Here is an 18,931-nt window from a genome sequence, read left to right as displayed (position 1 = left end):
TATCAACGTAACGTGAAAAATTTTGAAGTGTTAAATTAACCAACTTCTCTGCAAAGGTTGACTGTGTGGGCTTGAACCCTTTGCATGTTGTAGTAAACGATAAAGAAACAAAAAAACCTAACTCTGCAGCTCTATCACGAAAAAAAAATTCAAGATGCTTACCTTACATAGTGGGTCTGTGTAATAGAAATAAGTGGAAGAATTTGGAATGAAATATTCATTTCCTTACAATTACTACTGAGAAACAGGTAAGTATATTAGACCAGGGTCGATAATTTTTGAAACCAAAAAATATATTAGGGGGGAGTGTTTAAGGGTAAAAAACTGTTTATCTCGATCTCCGGCAAAACTGCTAGTCCACTTCCCGACAGATAAGCCCTAATTTATTTTTCCTTTCATTTTTGTTATATTCTCATCCTTTTCAATTAGGTTTCAACTTACTGTTATTTTTTCTCACTTTTTATCATTTTCAAAGGCTTTAGCACTGGTCTATATGATAAAGGGATGTTTTAAACAAACTTCTCTTCCGATTACAAGTGATCTAGCACTTAAACATGCTGTTGCTGTATGCACATCAAAATCCTATTAACTTCGACGTGGGTAAAACCACAGAGCAAAAGCAAGGAGGAAAGCCCTTAACAAACGCGGCGTAAACAAAATAAGTACATAATAACTAACCATAGGTAGGTAATATATGTAAGGTCAACTGAGGGAAATGCGTCACATTTTTCGTTTGTTGAATTTGATGGCCCATAAAAATTAAACTCTTAAGTCATTTTTAAACATCTCATCAAATCTCAGCAAAACCGTATGCGATACCATAAAAAAGTTAAAGGGTTTTTTAAAAATGTAGATTTTAGATGCATTTAGGTACTCCATTTTGCGTAAATGCGTCTACTATAAATAATTTTCAATCTCAACGATCTTTAATAGCTCTTTTTTTAATTTAGACTTCATATATACGTCCCTATGTTAAAAAAGAGCAAAAAATTAGTCTACTAGAGGCATTTCAATTCACATGGAAATGCGTTACATTTCTCTATAACGTATTTACCCAATGATCAATCTAGGTGCTCTAAATATTTTCGAATACCTTCGAAATGAAGAATAATATATACTCATATTAAAAATTGAGCTAAAGCAAGCAGTATATCATTGAATAAGAATGTTTATCAAAAATATAGCATGTTTATGCAATCTTATTTTAATGCTTAATTAAAACAACCATACAAGCTAACCCTATAAAGTATTTTTACATAATAACCTAAATGAACACATTAAGTGTCAAGTATTTCAATAAAAAGTACCTATAACAATATTGACACCGTAAAATTAAGCTTCTTAATATAACCTTGCAACCCATGTTCACAGTTAAAATAAAATGACGAGTACTAAGTGTTTCCTCGTTTTGGGTTTCACCACATCCAAAATATTTACTGGATTTATTTATTTATTTATAGGATAACCAGTAGTTGTTACATTCTAATACGCTTAAAATATATCAAATATTAACAAATAATGAGTTGAATGTACAACAAATTAAGGTGTCACAACATGCACAGTCTTTGCTTCCGTGACACCATGAAAACAATTACATAAAATAAAGCAAAAATTATAAAATCAAGAATTGACGAAATTGAAAACGAATTTGAAAAGAAGAAGAAAAAAAAGAAGATGAAGAATATTAATCATATTTTGGCGAATAACAATCTCGTAATATTTTTTTTAAAAGCAGGTAAAAGTTCTTTAAAAATATCTACTTCACCACAGATGGAGTTATAAGTTCTTGATAGACGTGGTATGGGAGATAATTGCTTAAGGTTAGTTTTGGCAAATGGCTGATGGAACAGGCCACCTCCGACCTGCGCACGCCTTGGTACTCGGCGGGGAACTCGTATGCTGATGGAGTGCACGAGTGATGGACTGTCGAGCTGATTTCTAATTATTTTGTATAAAAATATTAGATTTAGCATTTGTCGTCGAACAGAACGACTTTTCAAGTTAAAGTGTCTCAACTTATCGCAGTACGATGGCAATTGCTTTTGTACCCCACAAGAAAAAGCAAGGTGCCATAAGAACCGTTTTTGAATGCGTTCAACTCTTAATTGATAAATGTTGTATTGAGGAGACCAAACGATGCTACAGTATTCTAGATTACTGCGCACATAAGCATTATACAGGGTTATTTTAGTTGTTGGATTGCGGATTTTTTTTACAGTGACGGATGATGAAGCCTAGCATTTTTGAAGATTTATTAATAACATTATCAATATGAGGCAGAAACGTTAATTTGTTATCAAAAAATACCCCTAAGTCTCTAATATCAGTTTTACCCTCTAGAACTAAATCATTAATGCTATATTGAGTTCTGAGTATATCGCGGTTGCGAGTGAATGTGATAGAGTAACATTTACTTGTGTTCAATGTCATTTTATTAATAGCACACCATTTGTATATTGCATTAAGATCTTCTTGTAATAAATCGCAATCTAAAGGGCATGTTATAGTTCTGCATAACTTCGATAGGTCATCTGCAAAGAGATAAGTGCTACTGTGTTAGATGTGAGATACAATATCATTAATAAATAAATTGAACAGCCATGGCCCCAAATAAGAACCCTGAGGTACTCCTGAGATCACTGCGTAATCGTCGGATTTGAAGCCCTTCACCGCTACGTATTGAGTTCTGTTCGATAAGTAGGAATTAAACCATTCCAAAAGCGTCCCACCTATTCCATATAACTTTAATTTTTGCAATAAAATAATATGGCTAAGTCTATCGAAGGCTTTTGCAAAGTCCATGTAAATAGCGCTTACTTGTACACCAGCATCAACTGCATTTACTATTTCATTATGGTATACAGCCAAGTTAGTGCTCGTTGTTCGGGATTGAGTGAATCCATGTTGCTCATGTACGAGAAGTTGTTTTATATGGCTCTTTAAATACGGATAGAGCAATACTTCGAATAACTTCGCGAATACGGACAGAATTGAGTTGGGCCTATAATTCGAAATAATGTCTTTATCTCCGTTTTTATGGATAGGAGCTACTTTGGCAGTTTTCCATATATCAGGGAATATACCAGTAGAAATAGACCTGTTAATTATAAGAAAAAGTGGAAAACTCAAAGCTAGGCTGGATTGAACGAAGTCGGTTTTATGCCATGTCCAAGTCGCTGATTTATGTAATCTTGAATTTATAGGTTGACAAAAATTTATGTCTATCCATATCTATACTTATAATAAATCTGCAGAGATCAAAAAAATATCAAAACCGAGTCCCCAGACTCAGATTTCATCATGATGTAAGAAGAGAAATAGAACAACTCCCGATTTTTTTGGATTTTTTTTGGTTTCTCTGTCTGATTGTCTGTTTGTACGGGCTATTCTTTTGAAACTACTGAACCGCTTAATTTAAAATTCTGCATGATAATACTTTACTACCCCGGTCAACATCTTAGATACTTTTCATCCCGGAAAATTAAAGAGTTCCCGTGGGACAGTTAAATACCTCTACTTACTCAAATAACGTAGTTCACTACATTTTATGAACATTATTTAATAAAATTTGGCATGTTGATACCTTATATTTCCGGTCAACATCTTAGATACTTTTCATACTGGAAAATTTAAGAGTTCGCGTGGGACAGTTAAAAACGTCTATTTACTTTTTATACCCTGTACTTTCCCCGGGGCATAAAAAGAATAGGGGAGTCCCAGGCCCAGGGTGTCGTAAGAGGCGACTAAGGGCTTTTTAGAAGTGGGAGAGTCAAGCTGCCGTCTTTTGACGTCAGCACAATCGGGCCAGACTCGTCCGGGTTAATTACCACACTCGCACAGAATACCGGCGTGAAGTAGCGGCCTAGTGCCGCTATGTTTCGTATAGGTTAGTGTCGAGGACCAGAGGCCATTTACATTTGCAAACTACAGGCCTATTGCTATTACCCCCCTGCTCTCCAAAATCATGGAGAGCATAATTAGCCGTCAGCTCTTGGTATACCTAGAGGGTCACCAGTTGATCAGCGACCGACAATACGGCTTTCGTCATGGTCGGTCGGCGGGTGATCTCCTGGATAACTCCTAACACATAGATGGGCTGATGCTATTGAAAGCAAGGGGGAAGGCCTGGCAGTTAGCCTGGATATAGCGAAGGCCTTTGATCTTGTATGGCACAAGGCGATCCTCTCAAAACTTCCATTATTTGGGCTTCCCGAGAGCTTGTGCAAGTGGACCTCCAGCTTCCTCACTGGGCGCAGCATATAGGTCGTTGTCGACGGACATTGCTCGAACCCGAAGCCCGTGAATGCTGGAGTGCCCCAAGGCTGTGTGCTATCTCCTACGCTGTTTCTTCTGCATATCAATGATATGTTGGACGCCTCCAACATTCATTGCTATACGGACGACAGCACTGGTGATGCCGTATACACCGGCCATGCAGGGCTCTCCCGGGAAATCGTCGACCAGTGCCGGGAGAAACTTGTGTCTTCTATCGAGTCCTCTCTTGAGAAGGTTGCGGAATGGGGTAAATTGAACCTTGTCCAATTTAACCCCCAGAAGACTCAAGTTTGCGCGTTTACCACTAAAAAACCCCATTTGTCGTATCACCGCTCTTCGACAACACTTCCCTAAAAGCCTCGCCTAGTATCGGAATTCTGGGTCTCGAAATCTCGAGCGATTGCCATTTCCGTGGCCATCTGGAGGGCAAAGCCAAAGCTGTGGAAAGAACTTCCTTGTGCGGTGTTTCCAGGACGATACGACATGGGTACCTTCAAAAAAAGCGCGTACACCTTCCTTAAAGGCCGGCAACGCTCCTGTGATTCCTCTGGTGTTGCAAGAGATTGTGGGCGGCGTCGATCACTTAACAACAGGTGACCCGTACGCTCGTTTCTCCTCCTAATCCATAAAATAAAAAAAAATAAAAACTTACTTATATAGTACACGACACGTAGTACACGACAACTTATGCACCTAATTTAGTACAATTTACCTTGACTTATGTTGATACCTTAAATTGACGGTCAACACTTCAAATAACTTTCATCACAGAATATTAAAGAGTACCGGTGGGAAAGTTAAAAAACTAAAGTAACTTATATTGCTTATTAAACAATAACTTATTCACATAATTTAATCAAATTTGGCATGTTGGTAATTATATTGCCGGTCATCATTTTGGATACATTTCATCCTGGGAAATAAACGAGTTCCCGTGGGATAAACAGAAAACTATAGTATCTTATATAGCTTAGTACACAACAACTTATGCACTACTTCAATAAAATTTGTCAAGTTGATACTTTATATAAACAATGTGTAAGTATTATTAAATTTAAAAATCCCATAAAAGTGACGGGTTTCCGCAGGAAAGTAACATACTACAAAAATATAGCCCAGCTTATTAAATCGGCGTTATTCATATTAAATTATTTGTGTGTGACGGTCGTCATTTCCACGTCATAGTAAGTAGGTACATCGATACCTACTAAACTTAATCTTATAACCCTGTGAAAATCTCAGCCCTACCTAGCTTTTGGCTTTCCAAAAAACTATCTACAAATATTATAAATACGAAAGTTTGTTAGAATGTATGGACGTCTGGATGTATGGATGTATGTTTGTTGCTGTTTCACGCGAAATCTACTAATTTAGTAATTTTATGCTGTAAATAGTGATTTTCAATATTAGAACACTAGAAAATATAAGGGATAGCTTGTAACTAATTAAACTACTCTTGAATTCTACCTCCAATCTCCTTTTGCCATCTTTTAGTGACATGATCCCGTATAAATTTATATATGTAGGTAATTGATAAAAAATACTTTACGTCAAAATGCGAAATACCACCCGTATCACGTTGACGTCTAGTATTCTACAACCGCGCGTTTTTCAAGAATTTTCTTGCCACGCGCAGCCAATTTGTGGAATATATTACCGGCTGCTGTTTTCCCGAATCGATACGACTTAGGGACTTTCAAGAATAGAGCCTTAAAGGCCGACAACGCATCTCCTGATACTTCTTGTTGCGGATGTCCATGTGCGGTTGCCTCACCACTCCCATCCCGTGAGCCTCTTGCCCGTTTGCAACCTCTTATAAAACAAATTCCTGTTTACATTTTGGGACTCCTGATCAAAAAATGGGACAAGTAGTTTTGGTAGCCCTCTCTTGATGTTTACCGTACGCTGCCTAAAGGAGAAGACTGACCGACCTTTTTCTGACTTTGCTGTCGTACGAGATCCTCTTTTCATCACCAGTTATTAAAAACGGTTCGGTTTTATTACCTATGTTTTAATAAACAATCTCAAACAATGAGTACACGTTTCAATAGGCTTCTTCCAGTCAGTTCGTGTGCAACGCAAATATCGAGTTATTTTTGTATCTCTAGCTCTCTATTTCCAAATGGGTTAAAACTAAAACATGGTCAATTTCGCGTTCTACAGCTATGTTACTTGTACTCTTATATATCCTTTGGCTTTGTCATGACTATGTCGATCTCTCTCCACCTTTTTTGTAACAGGGCGAACACAGAGAGTTGCATCGAAGCATGGATTCTTTCGTCCCCCTTTTTAATCCCCAAACAGATCGAAATTCTAAAGTCGCTAGAACAAATACTTATTTATTTCTTATCAAGTGCCTAAATCCATAGTTTCATGATGTCATCTTTGCTAAGGACGAACTTCAATTCAAACATCCACCCCTATTTCAGTCTCTCCAAACCTCTTAGACACGATAATATGTTGCCTTTGTCCTCCTACAAGTTCTAGTCTATCTCTGTACTAAATTTAAAAGCGCAACAAACAAACTTACATTTACACTCATAATATTAGTAGGGAAGTACGGATTGTTGCGCTTTGATAGTGGCTACATAATAAGTAGGCACCTACCTATCTGTGCCATGAAAAAAGAAGACGTCACTCTCTGTCAATAGACAATCATATCGCCCTTGGCTCTTGAACTCGACCTGAACTGTGAAGGTTGTGTTTAAAATTTGTTTTTCACGATGTAATATTACGAACGTACCATTACCTACAGTGTCTTTCATTTTTGTAGTTAACACTGATTGTATTGTAGTTTGAAGTAATTAGTGCTATTTATTTTTCGTGTTATTTTAATATTTAAAAAAAAGGGCCAACAAATAATAGTGCGTACATGTAGGTAAATAATAAACAAACATAATTCATTCGAGCTTATAATAAATAGACATCCACACGCACATACAAAACACGTATAAGATTATTAAATCTAACACAAACAACACAATTATGCTTTACCTACAGATTCTCGCGCTCCCATCGTAACTTGCATGCAAATAAAAAGGAGTAATTTCACGCCTAATGTTAATCACTTCTAACAGTGAATTATAGCGTTACTCATTTAACAGAATTAGAATTAATTGAATTTGTAGCGAAATGAAAAATATCGATTTTATTCGTGCCACAAAAATGATCGTAGCTACATAGCTCTAAAAATAAATGTATTTCTTCTATAGTTATTGCTACACAATGGTACAGCAATGTCTTAACATTCTACTAGGTATATATTAGATTAGAATTATTATTACAATTAGCCCGACAGATTTTAGCCAGTAATATGGAACAGTCAATCATACTTCTTATTATTTTCATTAAGATGAATGATTATACCAGAGGACCAGTTTTAAGTGATACAAGGTGGAAGGGCTTGCAGAGTTGCTAATGTTTCCTATTAGATATTTTAATCTTAAAGCCTAGGATCGTGTAAAGTTCCGCTGAACCCTTTCAATTCAATTAATGGATTGAGCATACATAAATTAGTGAACCATATTCAATGTTTCATTCTTTTAAAAGGTTTGGTTGTACGAATTATAAAACTAAGACACTAACATTGAGGTCTAGTTTGTTTACGGTACAATTACTTATCCAGCCTAAATAAATCTTTTTGAATGCGTAATGCACCTCTCTGATTATTAGCTGTACTAAACATTTTCATATCATATGCAAACAACAGATAGTTAGAATTTTTAAAGAATAGTCCCATGTCCGATGAAAATGATGAAAACCAGAGGTCCTAATAAAGCTTCTTAAGGGACCCCAGAGGGTTTATTTTTTCAAGAAGCAGTAGCCATTGAGAACGACAAGATTTAAACGAATCGTATAGATCCTCAAGGATACCTACCATAGGATATATACCAAGCTTCTTAAGAAAGATACAATGGTCAATTCCGTCGAATGCTTTCGTAAAGTCCGAGTATGTAGCATCAACTTGATTGTCCTTTACAAATTGTTCAGATTTAGCACATCTAAGTTTGTGCAGCCCGTAGGTACTAAATTTTTCATCTTTATAAGTGTTAGTGTGAGTTAGGTCTTAAAAGTTTGCTAACTGGACAGTATAGGAATTACCCTACGCCTGATTACAGAGGTAGATTGAACATAAGTGAATATGGTATAATATGGTTGTTCGAGTTCTTGCCCCGATCGTCTATTGCATTCTCGGCAATGAGTACACTTCCACCCTTTTTTTTGACGGGTAAGGTCATAGTTACAGTAGTTTCACCACACACTATACTGTTCTTAAGGAAGAGGAGAACAAATATTATGTGATCATATCAGCCCATTCTCTCTTGTTACATCAGAGGAATAACAAGAGTGACCGAAAAGAATACCTAGATAATGCATACACTGGCCTTCAAAAGTAAGTATCACACTTTTAAAATTGGGATAACGTTTTAAGTTCACAAGATATACTTTCGAAATAAAAAGGACTCCAAAGAGAATTTAATTTTGTACTTAAAAATTTATAGTCGGTAACCTTCTTTTAAGAATTGGCTGAAAAAAAACTTCAAAAACAAAACCAAACCTTTTTCAAAGTGGACGTTTCCGAATTACAATTTTACCATTCACATTTTTCTTTCTGTATTAAATTTTTTTCAGGATCGATGGGTCTTGTTTTAAAAATTTATGCTTAAAAGCACAAACCATTTATTTATCATGCCTCTTTCAGTTGAAGAATGTGCTAGGATCATAGCTTTTCTGGAACTCGGCATCAGTATGTAATGGCAGACCCAGATGTACCAGTGCCCGAGAAGATCGTTATATTATTTCCACTGTGTTAAGAAATCGCCACCAAAATGCAGTTGAAGTCCAGCAACAGCTACTTCAGACCCGGAGGGACTACATTAGTGACAGTACAGTGAGAAGAAGACTTGCTGAAGCAAATTTGAAACCCCGAAGACCAGCGAGTGGCCCAAAACTCGAGAGACAGCATCGAGTAGCGAGACTGCGATACGCCCGTGAACACATGCAGTGGGATGAAGAAGAATGGTCAAGAATTTTGTTTGTAGATGAGTCTCGATTCTCCCTTTACACTTCTGATGGAAGGCGAAGTGTTTACAGGCGACCTGGTGAGCGATACCTTCAAGCCTGCATCTCAGAAAGAGTCCAATACGGTGGAGGCAGTGTACATGTATAGGCTGGCATATCTTCAGAAAGTCGCACAGAGCTAGTAGCCATAGAAAATGGCACCCTCACTGGGCAAAGATATGCTCAAGAGATTCTCAATGAGTATTCAGGGCCGTATTTAGTAAATATGGGTGATGGATCGATGCTGATGCATGATAATGCCCGGCCACACACGGCTCATATCGTACAAGAGTATATTCAGGATGTCGGTATCAGCGTGATGGCTTGGCCATCAAGAAGTCCTGATCTCAACCCGATTGAACACGCCTGGGATGAGCTTGGGAGGCTAGTCAGAAATCGCAGAAAACCACCTACTACCCTCAGGGCACTAAAGCAGGCCCTGGTAGAAGAATGGGAGAATATTCCCCAACATCGGCTCCGAAACCTAGTTTTCAGTATGTTAAACCGGCTCGAAGCTGTAATCAGAGCTCGAGGAGGCAATACCAGTTATTAAAAATTAAATAACATGTAATACATTTTAGTTGAATTTTTTTTACACTAAACTAAAAATGTCTATTTTCATTGTTTTATCTTTTTTAAGTTAAAAATGTTACTAATGTATAATTTTAGTTTCTAAGAATTAAAGCCTATGAAATTTACAACAAAAGGTTTTTAATCTTAAATCTCTACCTTCTATAGTTAAGAAAATAAATTAATTTGAAAAGTGTGATACTTACTTTTCCAGGCCAGTGTATTATGAATTCTAAGACCGAAAACATGTCGTAGTTTGCGGGCGAGAGGCATAGTGTTGAGAGCACAGTACAAATATTTCTATTTTATCACAATTTTCATCAAAAAATATGTTCTTTTTAAACCTTAAGGCCGCGATATATCTTAGTATTTAAAAGAGTAACGGTTATTAACATAGCATTCTTTCTTTTAACTTACTTTATCATTATGGAATTGAATTACAATTCAGGTAAAATGGATTGAAAAAAAAAATTGAGTGGATACACTATATAAACGTACGTAACCAACAAATAAAAATACTTTTTTTCAGTCAAATATCAACAAAAATACATAGTATTACTTAATTATGTTTTCGAATAAAGAATTCTTTACTCTTACTCAACTTCAGACTGGAAATATAAACTGAATCAAAAAGTTATTACAATAAATGTTGATGGTTACCTACTCATATTGCATAAAGTTGCACGTCAGCCTGATACATGATGAGGCAACCGCCCATGGACACCGCAACACCAGAGGTCAAGTTTCCGGCCTTTAAGGTGGATAGTTGGACAGATCCAACCGTACAGCTTGCTTAGGGATCGGGTGCATTAAAGCCGCCTTCCATAATTTCAGGACTATGCCTGATGAGTAGGAGAACCGAAAAAGATGGGTAAGGACCGGGGCCAATTCCGGAGCACAGAGCAGGTAGAACTATCGGAGGAATGCCATTTCCGCTTGATTTAAGAATGTCGATGGTGAAAGCGTTTGAAGCAATGCGCCATGCCGGAACTTTACTCCGGATGTATGAGTCGCAACGCCAAATATGCGGTAGTGGCGCACCTTGGTCATCCAGAGTTTAGTTGGACGCGAACAGAACAGAAGGTGCCCAGAACTAGTAATTAAATTCCCTTGTTATCTTAAAATAGCGCATAATATATATCTCCGCCACGCATAGATTCACCTTCCAATACGAGAGTGTAGGATTCACCAAGGAAGCCACCGCTCGCGGTGCTGTGCTCTTAGGTAAAGGGGAGGCGGATGAGTTATGACAATAATCTTTAGGATTTTTAATAAAAGAAAGAAAGAAATAAGTCAAATATTTTAATGCTAACAGAATCTATGAATTTAAAATTTAGGAAAATTGTCATCTCTTAACAATAATACATAACATTCACGGTACACGGGATGAACAAACAAAAAAAACATTAAAATCTATTTAGAGATATTCAATTCTTCGTCGTTTAATTTGACAAGCTTAACAGATTGCTCCCACAATTTTTTGACTAAGTTATCGTCATTTTCCAGAGAAGACGCTTTAATTGGATCACAATTAGCAAAATATTGACCACTCACTTTACCAGCGTCTTCAACGGCCGCATAAATTGCACTTTGGGCACCTTCCTGCGGAGTCTTGAAAAAAACGTACAAGAAGTATATAAAGATCTGCCCGATAAACCTTATCTGTTCATAGCTTTTGTATATTCTTGTTGCGGAAAGTCCTGGATCAGAGCAGCTGATAACAACATTGCTTCCTTTCAATCTTCGACTTAATTCTCGACTAAACAGCACAAAACTGAACTTGCTGTTACAATATACCCTCAACCTCCACCAATAACTGGAACGATTATAATTGTCTATATCGGAACTTGCAAACCTGTGAAGAATCGATGACATATTTACAATTCTGGCTGGCTCCTCGGTAGAACCCGATGTTTTCAGTAACGGTAGCAGAAGAATCGTCAGCAAGAAATGACCGTAGTAATTTACCTGCATGATAAAATGCATGCCGTCTTTTGTGACACAATCAACGGGAATACCAACCCCTGCGTTATTGACTAAAATATCTAATCTCTCTTCATTTCAATATCTTTTAAGGGTGTGTTTTCTGTTTTCTACACCATCTACAAATATTGGGGAAGCATAGTTATATTCTCAGCTTCTAGATCTAATACAAAGACGAAAGGAGACGGATACCCTTTCATACATTATTGGGCCTAGATGTATAAGTATGAAATTAAGTTAAGTTAACAAAGTATCACTGAAAATTTGAGGAATTTTGGCAATCTGAAAGCAGAGTTATAGGAGGTTTTGTAAAAGTGAGGATATGCAATATATGGACAACAACCTATACTAAACAGCTGATTTTTGAATCCGATTGTTATTTTCTTACAATATCAGAAGTCCTTAGAAAGAAAGCAGTGGTCGAGGGGAATATTTATAAAACAACGGGAAACACTAAAATAACAAAGCACGTAGTACGCTCAAACGATACAACGAAACGAGTGATTGACAAATTGACATTCTAGACCAGTCAAAAAGTATTCTGTGGCTGTCACTGTCAGCACAGATTAAAAATACAGAACGAGATTCAGAATCGACTTTTTCTTTGATCGATTTCTTCATAATAATATTAAGATGATATTTATTTTTATTAAACTAAAAAAATTATGTTAATTATAATGTTTTAAGGGAAATACTTTTATGGAATCAATTATTTGGCGCTAGTGGTTTTGGGGTCAATAGTTAAAACTCATTCACATTAATCGATAATAGTAATCGATATCCCATTTTATTCGTGAATTTTAAGGAAATGTAAACTTAATTTTAAGATTTCTCGTGTCCTAGATTGTGAATTAGACTAATTTTCTATGTTTTGCAATAGAAAAATATGACAGTTTTGTAGCTGTACCTACAACAAATAACATCAATTAATATCAATGTCTCACATCTAACCGTTAACGTAATCTTCGTAGCATTATAGATCGTAGAAATATAAATCGTGCATATTAACTGTAATAGCGTACTCCGAAAGATTCGTTCTTAAAAGAAGATAATAAACAATGACATAAACAACTCTGATAAGAAACATTTCATAATGCTGTACATCAAGTCATAGAATCATGCAGATCTATGACTTGATGACCAGTCATATGCTCCGCGTTTCACGACCTCACAGCAAGGCCGAGCGTAAGCGTAAACAAAGATAAAGATAAAGATTCTTCAAACGTTAAATGTGTTTTTCCTAATATCCTAGTTAAGTAAAACATAGCGGATTTAACTCCAGCTTCCATCAAACCATTGAAATGAGGAGCGTACGTGCTGGTGAGAAGCAGAATGCGACGCCCTCCCTGGCTGCAAAATCAATGATAGAAGTAGAGTTCCAATTAAGAAAATTGCTTAAGGCGAGGTTTTCCCAACACTTTAGGTAAAAATTGCGCGAACGTTAGATTCGATAGGTACGCATGGACACGGGCGTCGGGCATGGCTGAGAACGAACCGAGCGATGCGGGTCAACGACCGCCGACCCAGAAGGACCGAAGCGTTATATATTTTAAAACTTACAGTTGTGCTAGAGTACGGAATTAGTGTGATGATATTTTTTATGCATTTTTGAAGTATATATTACGCGTAAAATTACGATTTCAACATTATGGATATCGTATCCGAGATTCTCGAGGGTGCAGAAAACGATTGTGTGATCATTTTTGAAATCCAAGATAGCCGCCGCACTTAATTATGATTTCAGCAATATGGATATTGTGTCCGATGTTCTCGAGGGTGCAGAGAACGATTCTGTGATCATTTTTGAATTCAAAGATGGCCGCCGCTCATAATTATAATTTCAGCAATTTGGATATCGTGTCCGAGGTTCTCGAGGGTGCAGAGAACGATTTTGGGATCATTTTTGGAATCCAAGATGGCGGTGATGGCAACGGACACAATCGGACAAGTGGACGGCGAACGGTGCCTCGTTGAGTTTTGATTTCTGCTACACGGTGTATTCCATCTTTGCCAGGGAACAGTGTCATCACACGACAGTGTGACGACTCTTCTTAAGTAACATAGTAGTTTAAAAGAAAGGAACAACGTGAAATGAATGTTTTCCTACTTGGATTGGTACGAATGGACCGATTAGATGGCCGGCCAGATCCCCCGACCTTACACCATTAGATTTCTTCTTTTGGGGATACGTGAAAGATATGCTATACAAAAAACGATACGAGAACGTGGGCGAGTTACAAACAGAATTGTGCCATATCATATCGAGTATTCACCATAAAATGACAAGACAATCAAGAGGCAGCGGACTCATTACAAGATTGGCGATTTGCGTAAGACAATAGGGATCACATTTTGAGCATTTAATTAATTAATTAATTCACGAAAAAATGCAGAAATACTAACTTTTAAAAATAACATAAAGTCTTCTTTCAGTAAAATAGCCTATCTTCGATATTTTAGGTACTTTCCCTTCATGTCCCATAACTTTGGGACACCTGTATATCACGGTCGCCACTTTTATGTTCAGTACTTGAACATAAATAAAATATGTATGAATTTAAATGTATATTTTAAAACTCTGACAAAATTACTAAACACAATATTATGTGCAATAACTTGTAAAGCGTGCGAGAAGGTTTGATACGGACTGAATGAATGCTCGGACTTCGAGAGCCGAAGAACTGGTTCCGCGACTTATGGATCGTATCATTTGTAGAGTGAACTATAAAATATGAATAACAGGTGGTAACAGTGTCTTCTATTGAGTCTTCTCTCGAGAATGTCGTGGAATGGAGTAAATTGAACCTTGTCCAATTTGACCCCCAAGTTTACCACTAAAAAAAAACCTATTTGTCGTATCACCGCTCTTCGACAACACTTCTCTTAAAACTTCGCGTAGTATCGGAATACTGCGTCTCGAAATCTCGAGTGATTGCCGATTGTGTTCGACTCTTGACGAACACGGAAAAACACCGCCGACAATCCCGCGGTGTCAGAGCTCAGAAAACTGTTACGCGAGCTTTGTTTTCGTTGGACGTCAGGAAGTCCAGCGGGCCGGATGGTATTTCTCCAATCGTGCATAGCTTGTGTGCCTTGTGCATAGCTTGTGTGCCGGTGCTAACGCGTTTATTCCGGCCCTCATATACAAAAGGCGGGAAAGTATAGAAATCATTAGGGCTTAGGTCGGGGCTGTACGGCGGATGGTCTAGTAATTCTATGTTTTCTTGCTCTAAAAACTCTTTTGTTCTGTGCGCGGTGTGAGTACTCGCATTGTCGTGATGGAGGATGATGCGGCGGTTGCAGTTCTCTTTACGGAGTTCAGAAACGACCTGTGGCTAACAAATTTTAGCATACCATTCTGCATTAACCGTTCTTTGTCCCTCAAGATTAATAGGCGTAACATGGCCGGTTTTCTAGACAAACGTGGCTACCATTTTTTTTGCATCACTCCGTGAACGAAATTTTTGTTGGCTTTAACTCATTTTCGAACACCCAAACTCGTGACTGGTTTTTTGTTTCGGGTTCGTGCGCATATATCCAGGATTCGTCACCTGATACGATGTTGTATACAGCATTTGAGGATCCTGCGTGGAATCTTTCGAGAGTTCTGACGCACCAAGTAACGCAAGCCGCTTTTTGCTCTTCACAGAGTAAATAGTGGATACCGCATCCATCAGGAAAACAACCTTTTTACACCTAATTGTTCATGCAAGATTATTTGTATTTGACTCATGCCAATGTCTAAAGTTGCCTGAATTTCGCGGTATGTCACATGTCGATTTTCCTCAATCAGCTTACCCACTGCATCAACGTTTTCTTTGGTGACTGCAGTTTTTGGACGACCTGGACGGGGATCATCACTGAACTTGACACGTCCACGTTGAAATTCAGCAAACCAGCGATAAATTGTGGTTTTGGATCGGTCTTCCTCACCAAATGCAGAAACCATCCGCTCAACACACTGTTTTTGTGTTAAACCACTTCGAAAGTCATAATAAATCATCGTTCTAGAATTTTCTCGAGTCAATTCCATTTTCTCAACGACTAAACAAGTTTGACAAGACCTTATCACAAGACCGAGAATCTTTTTTTAAATAAATAAAGGGTATTCGATTTTTAAAACTAAGGAGTTTTCAATTAAAAAGATTTTAATATGACAGGAACAGTGGAAATATTCCATTCCCGATACTTTTAGTGCAGCCTATGTATGTGTTATTTTGTAGGTTTAAGTTAACTTTTTTCAGACTTTTCAATCAAATCATTAAATCGTCAATATTTTCAATTAAATCGTCATAAGTACCATTTGAAGTGTTAAGGAAAATTTAACTTTGCTTAACTTATGTCTCAATGACGAGCGCAGTTTTGCCGCTCAGAATTTTTGGGGTTTTTCAAGAATCCTGAGTGGCACTGCATTTTAATGGGCAGGGCGTATCAATTAACATCAGCTGAACGTCCTGATCGACTCGTTATTAATTTTCATAAAGGAAAGGTATGGAATTGGCGGGAAATTACAGGGATGTCCTTTAGATGGCCTTAACCGTTTTCCTAATTATATTTCATTTATTCATCATCATTTATTAATTCATATTCATTCATAATAGCGTCATTTTCAACTTTTTCGTTTCTCTATCGACTGACTTCAAAATCAATATATCCGCTCCCTGCGGCCAACAATACCACAGTAGACATATTATGTCTACAGTGACAATACAGAGTACCAATACATTCTCAAATGTGAAACATGTAGTCGCCATTTCAACTCATTTTGCTGCTGAGCAGAATCATCTCTTTTAATACTTAAACGGCCTTACAAATAAACTTGGAATTATATTATACTTGAGAATATACCAAGATTATGCAAAATGTTTACAAACAGACATTTTGATTATGATAGGTTTATTCGCACGACAGTTGGAAAACTTCAGAATTATCATTATATTGACAGTGTTGGCAGCGATATTGTCAACATTTTGCATATTCTTGGTTTATTCTCAGTTATTTATTTAATCCAATTTTGTAAGGCCGAAAAAGTATAAAATATATTTTTTTTTATTCAAGCTTTCATTTTAGTGTACTAAAAAGAAATAACTAACTAGGAACCTAAGTAATTGTGGTTACTTCTGATGATACTTACTGGTGGTACTTACTGACAGTGAGTACAAGTACAGAGTACTTGTGTACTCACTGTGTCTGTCTACAGCAAAACCTGAGTGCCTAACTAACCGTATGACAAATTGGGATGGTTTCAGAAAACATTTCTTTGGCATATTTTTCAGTACTTTAGATGTAATAAAATCAAAGCTTGTTGCCTTTTTAGGTTCCAGGAGTCTGATTTCTCTAGCTATTTGTTTAGGGAAATACTTTTTAGGGGCAGACATAGTTTAAAGTCTTGGTGCAAGATAGCTTCTAGGCCAGATTCCTCGGTTAGTAGATCGTAAGGCCTTAAGTACTGATGACGCTAATCACCAAAAACTTACGCCTTTTCTTCATCAGATCTGGTCCAAAGTGATCCGCTGGTTCTGATAGGAGGTCGACAATACTGGGGCTTATTACCATATTTGCTGCTAGCCATAAAGTGTGTTCACCACAGCCTGTTTTTGACATTGATTGCAGATTCGTCTCCATAGTGTTGTTATTTGCCTCTAAAATTACGCTCTTTAGTTCTTTGGCAGCTTTATTAAACTAGGATTTAACAGTAGAGTGTTTTTCATGATCATTTTAAGACTTAATTTTACATACATTTTTCGCATGGTTGTTCAATGGTATCTTAAGAACTTTCATTATTTCAGAGATCTTTCAAAGGTAAAGACCTTTGGAAAATCTCTCAAATGGTCGTGATACCTAAGCCGGGTAAACCAAAACAGGAGGTGACTTCCTCTCGTCCTAAAGTCTGAACCTTTCTTATCAAAGCTGTGGGAAAAAAGAATCATCAGGAGGCTAAAACCAATCATGGCTCAACATAATGTTGTGCCTTCTCACCAGTTTGGATTCCGTATTGTACAATATACCAGTAATAAAGTCTTGATAATTTTGGAGACACAGGTACTTCGGCAGTAGACATCCGTCCATACGGTGGTGTGGCGTTACTGTATCGCAGAAATGCATTTAGTAAAGTGTCAGTGATTGAGTGTAACGACGTTCGGATATGTGGACTAAAGCTAACAGTAAGTGACAATAACTGTATAGTAATTTTATGTATTTATATGGCTTCAGACTTCAATGCTCACCCTAATGAACTTTTTTACAATGAAATGTTGAGCTTTAGTGAATAATACATATACATTTCATAGTGACGCTAATGGTTGCAACAGGTGGTTAGACCATTATATCATCACTGAATCAGCGCGAACTACAGTTATGAATGTATATGTACAATATGACGTGTATTGGTCGGATCATTATCTCTTAGTTGGGTAATTTGAACAACATTAAATCTAAAATAGCTGAAGTAACATCCTGCGTCGTTAACAATAGAGTTAAATGGGGTCTTAGAAACAGAGATCAAATAAATCAATATCATGCATTGTGTGATGCTGACTTAAAACTATCGGAATACCCCCAGAACCGATTAGTAGTTGCGATAAGTACTGTAAAACTAGAAGTCATCAAGCTATTCTTGATAATATGTATGTTTAAATAATTAAAACATTATCATACGGAGCTGCTATATCATTTAAGAATAGAATATTCAAAAAATCTAACCACATTATTGGGTGGAATAAGTATGTTAAGGGGCCTCACAAAGAGGCGTGATTAAAATATCAAATGTGGGTTCTTGAAGGTCGTCCCCCAAAGGGTAAAATATATGATGAGATGACAGATGCTAAAAAAAATTTTAAGTAAAAATTAAAATGGTGTCAGGATCAGGTTTATGTGGACCAACTTGCTTCTAATCAGGCTACCAAAGATTTCACAAAAATTTGGAACACTACAAACAGTCTGGACGCGTTTACGAATCCGACAAAAATAAGATATTTTTCGGTAGAGTTTGTGATGAAATAAAACTAAATCTAATAAAACTAAAAATTGCTACATATTTGTT

The 18,931-nt window shown here is 37.0% G+C and overlaps 1 protein-coding gene across 1 annotated transcript in view; it reads left to right on the top strand.

Annotated features, from left to right (window-relative positions):
• LOC126970614 (uncharacterized protein ZK1073.1) overlaps window positions 1–18,931 on the top strand; it is a 255,934-nt gene that overhangs the window by 188,529 nt on the left and 48,474 nt on the right. The gene's annotated exons all lie outside the window — the stretch shown is intronic.

The sequence above is a fragment of the Leptidea sinapis genome, chromosome 1, assembly GCF_905404315.1.
Source record: "Leptidea sinapis chromosome 1, ilLepSina1.1, whole genome shotgun sequence".
Lineage (NCBI taxonomy): Eukaryota > Metazoa > Arthropoda > Insecta > Lepidoptera > Pieridae > Leptidea > Leptidea sinapis.
Note: the sequence above shows the minus strand (reverse complement) of the source record. Positions and strands in the feature narration are given on the sequence as shown.